This window comes from Sturnira hondurensis, unplaced genomic scaffold (genome assembly GCF_014824575.4).
Source record: "Sturnira hondurensis isolate 20B ecotype Veracruz unplaced genomic scaffold, ASM1482457v3 Scaffold0016663, whole genome shotgun sequence".
NCBI classification, from domain to species: Eukaryota; Metazoa; Chordata; class Mammalia; order Chiroptera; family Phyllostomidae; genus Sturnira; species Sturnira hondurensis.
The window spans coordinates 7,381,012-7,389,832 of record NW_028089294.1 but is presented as its reverse complement, the minus strand read 5'-3'; the positions used below and the strand labels follow the sequence as shown (position 1 = coordinate 7,389,832).

General features: G+C 43.3%; 1 non-coding gene across 1 annotated transcript; it reads left to right on the top strand.

Moving 5' to 3' along the window:
- The first annotated feature begins 1,659 nt into the window (after positions 1–1,659).
- LOC119001510 (small nucleolar RNA SNORD107) lies at positions 1,660–1,732 on the top strand. The gene has a single exon (XR_005069596.1). It is a non-coding gene; the product is annotated as a small nucleolar RNA SNORD107 (small nucleolar RNA).
- Positions 1,733–8,821: the final 7,089 nt, after the last annotated feature.

Sequence of the window (8,821 nt, the reverse complement as noted above, 5' to 3'; positions counted from 1 at the left end):
AGCAATAAAATATTTATCCAATATGTGTTTTGTGTTTTTTTTTCAGATTTTATTTACTTTTAGAGAGAAGGGAAGGATGGGGGAGAAAAAGAGGGAGAGAAACATTGATGTGAGAGAGAAACATCAATTGGTTGCCTGGTTGCCTCTTGAATGCCCCCCCCCACCCCCCCACCCCCAGAGAGGACCGAACCTACACCGCCAGGCATGTGCCCTGACTGAGAATCAAACCCACGACCTCTTACTTGGCAAGATGGCGCCCAATCAACTGACCCACCTGGTCAGGGCCCAACATGGTTGTCTTTAATTTTCCACTATATTTTCCAAATTCTTTTATATAATTCTTTTATATAATTCTGTTACTTTTTTATAATCAGAATAAGTATTCGGCAAAACAGTCCATCTACCTACCAAACAGACTCTTGAAAAAAATAATAATTAAGATTTTAAGCTAACTAAATCTGGAATAGTATTTACTGAATTTTGAAGTGCTTTAACTAAATCTAAAATTATGATTGCTAATTCAACATTACATGAGAAATGCATATTCAGCACTGATTTTGCTACCGCTCCAGTTTCCCAAATCTTCGCGATGCACGTGTATTCTTCCCTTATTCAAAAACGACAGCGAGTAAGGTGCTGTGAACCATCTCGGAAGCTGCAGTTTCAGAGAAAGGAGGCCTTTTGGAGTTGGGTATTAAGAAATACATTTTTTAAACAATGCATTTAATGTCCAATGTGGAAATACAATCAGATTCTGTATAATTCACCCATTTAAATTTGCATGTAATTTAATGTTTTTAGGTATATTAACATGATTGTATAACCATCACAATCTAATCTTAGTACACTTCGTCCCTCCAGAAGCAGCTTCATCCCCATTAGCCGTCACTCCCCATTCTGAATACATTCTCCACCTCCAGCTCCTGACAACCACTAACCTACCTTCTGTCTCTGTACATTTGCCTCTTCTGGACATTTCATATAAATGGAATCATATAATATAGGACCTTTAGTGACTGGCTTCTTTCACCTAGCATATGTTTTTAAAGTTCATCCCTGTAATTATACATAACAGTCCTTCATTCCTTTCTATTACCAACTAATATTGCGTTATGTGGGTTCTCTATCCATCAGTTGATAGACATTTGTGTGGTTTCAACTTTTGGGCCGTCATGAAAAATGCTGTAAACATTTCTGTGAATTTTTTACATGGATGTATGCTTTTATTTCTCTTGGATAGATACATACCTTGAAGAGAAATTTCTGGGTTATACTTTAATACGTGTAACTGTAATCTTTACATTTGACTATAATCCATATATTTAACATGCTATTGTTAACATTTTGAGGAACCGCCAAACTTTTCCCGAATGGCTGCAGCATTTTACATTCTTACCAGCAATGTATGAAGGTTCTAACTTTTTCACCTGAAAAAAAAACATTACTGGCCCCAGCTGATGTAGCTCAGTGGATTGAGCACCAGCCTGTGAACCAAAGGGTCACCAGTTCAATTCTGAGTCAGGGCACATGCCTGGGTTGTGGACCAGGTCCCCAGTAGGGGGTGCGCAAGAGGCAACCACACATTGTTTCTCTCCCTCTCTTTCTCCTTTCCTTTCTCTAAAAATAAATAAAATCTTTTTCTTTAAAGAAAGGATTTTTAATTTATGATGAGAAAAGGCCTTGTCTGAACATAATGATTTCAAATTGTGAGCTTTAAAATGTCACTGAAAAAAAAAAAGAAAGGACTTTTGGTTCAAGGAATGATACATTGTGAGAAAGCAATTAGGAATATATGGGAGAATTAATAGAAGAGAAGGGTTATTTTATTAAGATCTGTTTATGCAAACTCATGTCAGTGTGGACTCTACGCCTCTGATGCTAAGTGCCTCTTCGTTCCCTGGTACAGAAAGAAACTCCACAAAGGGAGATTTCTGCCCTGCTTTTAGACCGTTAAGGGGAAGGCAGAGAACTCTTCCTGCATCTGCTGACTCTCAGCTGCCTTCAGCTCAAAATAATGCTTATGCCAAAGTTGCAGGTTTTGATGTGGCATATCCTGATTGCCTTTGTGTTGAAAAGTAGAAAGAGCTGAGATGTGTTAAGAAAGGCTTCATGGGAGAAGGGGATCTTAAGCTGGGTCTTGACTAGGTAGAGTGTATAGTAGGAAATAAAGTCAATCGTGATCAGATATTAGTTCTGGGAATGGTATACAAACAGGCTTGAGAGTGGGAAGAGCTTGGTACTAGGGAAGCTAGAAATTACTCTAATCTATCGAGTGGTAATGTCTGGGACCAGGTAGTGATAGTGAAGAGGAAGGAGGAACCAAAGGAGGCCACGCAGAGCAGCCATAGGTAGAGGACACCATTGGCGCCCAGGGCTGGGATGCCACCCTGGGGACGCTCCTATCACTGCCATTGGTCTCACCCCATTGGTGCTCATGAGTGTTCCCTCAATTCTTCCTCCTCCTCCTCCTCCTCCTTCTTCTTTAGATTTTATTCATTTTTAGAGAGGGGAAGGAAGGGAGAATGAGAGGGAGAGAAACATCAGTGTGTGGTTGTCTCTTGAGTGCCCCCCGCTGGGGACCTGGCTTGCATCCTAGGCATGTGCCCTGACAGGGAATAAATAGAACCAGAGGCTGGCACTGATTCACAGGCTGGCACTAAACCGCTGAGCCACACCAGCCGGGGCTGTTCTTCCTTCTTTTTAATCATAAGATTCCAAGTCCTACATGGGTGCACCTGTCCCCTGGCTACTGAGAGCAGAGGGCGGAGAGAACTGTCTCTCACTAATACCGTACACAGAAGTCTCGCCAAGTTGAAGAGAGGATGGGATACTGGACAGCCAAAAGGGGCAAGAGTGACCACTATAGGGCCAGACTGTGAAAGGCCTTGCACACCCACCTTCATTGGCAGGCGAGGGTGGTAGACTTCATTCCACATAAAATGCTGTGAATGACTTTTGGCAAATAATTCTGGGAGCTATGTGAGGTTTAGGCTAGAGAGAGAATAGATTGGTAGCAAAGAGACCAGTGAAAATGTGTAAGAGAAGGCAGGTTAGAGGAACATTACTTCTGAGGGAGAATCACAGGACTAAGGGAAAAGAAAAGGTAGGAGACGAAAGAATTCGGGACTTGGTGCACAATGATGTCATCAACTGATTCTGAGAATACAAGAGACAAATTATGTTTGTGAAGGAAGATGGTGAGACCATCAAAGGCTAGTTAAGTGAAACACAGTTTTGTGTAGAACTAAGGATCAAGGGCAGAAATGGAGACGGTTTTCCCATTATCATCTAGGCTTAAAAGGTAACTAAGGCAAGGGAATGGGTAAAATCCTCCAGGGAGAAAGACAGGAAAAACAGAAGGATAAATCCTGAGAACATCAGTATTTCAGAGTCAGTAGGAGAGGAAAACAGCCAGGGGAGATTAATGGCCAGGAAGCCGAAGAAGAAAATTTCTAAGTGACATACTGGAGTAGAGAGTGGAGCAGCTAACATGGTGTTAAGCTGTGGAAGATCAAATGGTGAAACACGGGGGGAAAGGCCACTGACAACCAGCAGGTCAGTGTCGACCTTAGCAAGAATAGCTTTAGAAGAGATAGAAGAGTAGGACAGGGACTAGAGGGCACTGGGCTGAAGTGTGCCACTTACACAGGTTATTTCCAAGTGCACCTTTTGCCTACTCTGTGAAAAAAACAAACAAACAAACATAAAGTTTTGTCAGTAGAGGGCGATGGAGAGACACCAAAAGGGAGTATTGTTCTCTTGAAACCCCATTGGCTTCCCCAGTGCCCAGCTCTCTGAGCCAGGGCTTCCCCATGGCCTGACTCAGAGCATCAGCAGCTTCTCCAACACAGTGCTGCTTCTGCAGCGGACAGCAGCCAGCAACCTCCTTGAGCTCCTGCCTACACACCAACTATGAAAGGCAGCTATATAGAGTGGCTTTGGTGTCTGGTGAGACACCTCCCTATAAATAGCCCCCAGCACCCTAGAGAATGGCTCAGCAAACTTTTTCTGTAAAGGACCAGAGTAAATGTTTTAGGCTTTTGCCAGCCATCGATTGGGTCACTCACAACTACTCAACTCTGCCACCGTAGTTTGAAAAAGCCACACACCGTATGTAAACAATAAACTTTATCTATGGACACTGACATTTTTATTCCACCCAATGTTCACATATTGCTAAATATTCTTTTTCCCCCCAACCATTTAAAAATGCAAAAACACACCCAGACTGGTGTGGCTTAGTGGGAGGGACTTGTACCACAAACTGAAAGGTTGCAGGTTGGATTCAAAGTCAGGGCACATACCTGGGATGCAGGCCAGAGCCCCCGTTTGGGGCATGTGAGAGACAACCCATCGATGTTTCTCTGGCACATCAATGTTTCTCTTCCTCTCCCTCCCTTCTCCTCTCTAAAAATAAATAAAAACCTAAAAATGTAAAAACCAGTCTTAGCTCCTGGACTGTATAAAAACAGGCGGTGATGGGTCAGCCTGTAAGCTATAGTTTGATGACTCCTGTCCTAGAGGAAAGATTTTCATCAAATTCCACAAGGTAGATTTTCAAGTTCCGCCAGTACCATGTGGCAGCAACCTCTCTGCTCTTCTGAGAGCCACCGTACCTGCCCCTCAAACTTTGGGTGTAGGGCTCAGGGGCAGTAGAGCTGTCTCCCCTGGGTGCTCTGTCTTAGCCCTAAGGGTAGTGACTGCTCCTTATTTCTGCTGTTTCTATTGTCTTTAAAGTTCTTGTTACTTTCTACTAACTATATTAATTTCTACCACTGTGTATTAAATTATCTTAATATCTGTTTCTAGGCGTAGCATGACTGGTTCCTTTTATCAAGGTCTGAAGATGATTAAAGATGTCAGCCAGGGCTGTGATGTCATCTGGAGCTGGGGTCCTCTTCCCAGCTCACTACTTGGTAGAATTCAGTGCCCGTGGCCCTGAGACTGAGGCCTAGAGCTCCTAGAGTTTGCCTGGCCTTTCCTGATAAGTGACCCTCTCCACAACACAGCAGTTTGCTTTAAGGCTAACAGGGAAGCACCTCTGCTGCTACTGCTTAACTTTAGATGGTTTTAAAGGGATCATCTGATTAAGTCAGGCCCACCCTCAGTAGTCTGCCTTTTAATTCAATGAATTCTTTTTTTAAATACTTAAAAAATTTTTTTAGATTCTTCCAGTCAAGATGATAGTGTAAGTAAGCATGGCTCACCTCCTTGCACAACCACATCAAAATTATAGCTAAGATATAGAACAACCATCACTTGAAACCGTCAGATATTGAGTTGAATGGAAGGATGACAACTACAGGGTGGGGGATTAAAGAAACCATATCCACCCAGACTGGTAAGAGGGGTGCAGACATGGAATAGCCTGGTCCCACAACAACGTGTGGTGGATAAAAGTTCAGGAGAGATACATCTAGAGTGAGGAGTCCCACCCCACACCAGACACCCGACCTCAGGCTTCCAATACCAAGGTAAGTCCCTGCAACTTCTGGCTGCAAAATCCAGTGGGGATTGAGTCGGTAGAAGAAACTGCTGGAGCCCCAAGCAGTTCCTCTTAAAGAACCTAAACATGGCCTCACCTACTCAGCTCACTCCCTCCGAGCTCCAGCACTGGAGTAGTAGCTTCAAAGGCATCAGTGGCATAGTAGGAGAAACTGAAGTGTCTGGCATCAAGGCAAGCAGAGGCCATTGTCCTTTTTCTAAACCCACCTGCCACAGAGCCACAGAGCTGATAGGCAGATGCCATATCTGAGACTCCAACCACCTCACTAACACTCTGACCCAGCTTGGAAATCCCCAGAGACCCCACCCCACCTAATTTATGGGTCCAACCCAGCTGCTTTCCCCTGTGAATGGCTGGTCTTGGCTCACACTGCACAACTTCCTGAATCCTCTCAAACAAGCAACAGCTGGTCTCAGTGAGCCCAGGCCCGGCACTGCTAGCAGCCTAGATTCACAGCTCCTCATCGCCTGGGAAATCTCCAAGCCCCAGGAACAGCCATCCCAGATTCCTTTATAGCTTTTATACCGGGTGGCCCCTGGCAAAACACAGGTGGGGCCTGACCACGGCCTGCACAACCTGGGAACCCCTGGGCCAGTGCACCTAGTTGACCAAGTTGGAGCACCACCACCCTGCCCCTACACGGATGATCCTCCACCTAAGTGGTCACAGCCAATCCTTGCAGATGACTGGCATGGGTAAATCCTTCCCATTGACCTGCCAACAGCAACCAAGGCTCAACTACAAGAGAAGGGTGTGCTCAGCTCAAACAAAGAGTGCACCTTGAGCACCCAGCTTTGGTGATAGGGGAAGCTGTGCCACTGGACCCTACAGGACACCTACTACATTAGGCCACACTACCAATACACAGAGTAAAAGCAGCTCTACCTAATACACAGAAACAAACACAAGGAGGCTGCCAAAATGAGGAGACAAGGAAACATGGCCCAAATGAAAGAAAGATCAAAACTCCAGAAACAGAGCTAAATGAAATAGAGATAAGCAATCTATTGATAGAGTTCCAAACACTGATTATAAGGATGCTCAGGGAACTTAGTGAGGACCTCAACAGCATATATAAGACCCAATCAGAAACAAAGGATACACTAATTGAAATAAAGAACAATTTACAAGGAAACAACTGTAGAGTGGATTAAGCCGAGACTCAAATCAATTATTTGAAACACAAGGAAGCAAAAAAACAACCAATGAGAACAAGAAAAAAATCCCCCACAAAATGAGGGGAGTATAAGCAGTATCTGGGACAATTTCAAGAGGCCCAACATTCGCTTCATGGGTGCCAGAATGAGAAGAGAAAGGGCAAGAAATTGGAAATCTATCTAAAAAAGGAGTGAAAAACTTTCCTAATTTGGTGAAGCAAAAAGACATGCAAGTTCAGGAAGCACACAGAGCCTCAAACTCGATGGATGCAAAGAGGCCCATTCCAAGATAAATCATATTAAACTGCCAAAGGTTAAAGATAAAGAGAGATTTAAAAGCAGCAAGGGGAACGTAGTTACCAACTGGGAAGTTCCCATAAGACTGTCAGTTGATTTCTCAAAAGAAACTTTGCAGGCTAGAAGGGATTGGCAAGAAATATTCAAAGTATAAAAAGTGGAGACCTACAGCCAAGACTGCTCTACCCAGCAAAGCTATCACTGAGAAACAGAGGGCGGATAAGGAGCTTCCCAGGCAAGAAAAAACTAAAGGAGTTCATCATCACCAAACCATTATTATATAAAATGTTAAAGGGACTTATTTAAGAAAAAGATGAAAACAATGAACAATAAAATGGCAACAAATACATATTTATCAACAACTGAATCTAAAAACCAAACTAATCAAACAAAAACAGAGACAGAATCATGGATATGGAGAGCATTTTGATGGTTGCCAGATGTGGGGGGGTGGAGGAGAGTGGGTGAGGAGGTGAGAGGATTAAGAAGTACAAATAGGGCCCTGGCTGGTGTGACTCAGTGGATTGAGTGCCAGCCTGCAAACCAAAGGGTTGCCAGTTGGATTCCCAGTCAGGGCACATACCTGGGTTGCAGGCCAGGTCCCCAGTATAGGACACGAGAGGCAACCACTTATTGATGTTTCTCTTCCTCTTTCTCTCTCCCTTCCCCTCTAAAAATAAAATGAAATCTTTAAAAAAAAGTACACCCGGCTGGTGTAGCTCAGTGGATTGAGTGCAGGCCTGCGAACCAGACGATTGCGGTTTGATTCCCAGTCAAGGCACATGCCTGGGTTGCAGGCCAGTTCCTGGCGGGGGATGCACCGGAGGCAACCATACACTGATATTTCTCTCCCTCTCTCCTTCTCTTCCCCTCTAAAGATAAATAAAATAAAATCTTTTTAAAAAAGTACAAATAGGTAGTTTAAGAACAGACATGGAGATGTACAGCATAGGAAATGGAGTAGCCAAAGATCTTATAAGCATGACCCATAGACATGAACAATGGTGGGGGGACTGCCTGAGGGAGACGAGGGTGCTTGGTGGAGGGGGACAAAGGAGAAAGTTGGGACAACTGTAATAGATAATCAATAAAATAAAATTAAACTTTTAAAAATAGATTTTATTTATGTTTAGAGGGGAAGGGAAGGAGAGAGGAAGAGCAATGTCAACGTACGGTTGACTCTTGTGCGTCCCCTGCTGGGAACTGGCCTGCAACCCAGGCATGTGCCCTGAGGAATCAAACCATGATCCTCTGGTTCATATGCCCGCACTCAATCCACTGAGCTACACCAGCCAGGGCTAAACTTTAAAAAATGTATTGATTTTAGACCAATAAAGAGAAACATCAATTTCTGTTCCACTTATTTACACATACCTTGGTTGGTTCTCACATGCACCCTGACCTGGGATCAAACCCACAAGCTTGGTATATCAGGTAGCCAGGGATAGGGTTCTTAATTTATGTTGTTCTTTTCATATTTTTAATATTCTCCTACCAAAAGGAAAATATTAACTTTATATAAAATGCTGGGTGGGGCAAAGGTAGGTTTAGTCTTTCACATGGAAATAATACAAATGTAAAAATGAAGTGATTCGTGTCCTCACAACTATAAACCTACTTTTGCCCCACCCTGTGTATCTGTATGATTATTCATTATACAAGATGTTGAAAAACTAGTGCTTCTAACTTGACCAACCTTAGAATTCATGGTTCACAGAATTCTCTATTAATTCTGCCTCAAGCTATGTTTGCCAAAATGCCAATTTGTCTAAAACAGAGTCTTCAGATTCATTCTGAATAAAACTGATTTTCTGTGTAGAAGTTACATATCACAGGTTATTTAACTTTTATTAATATGCAT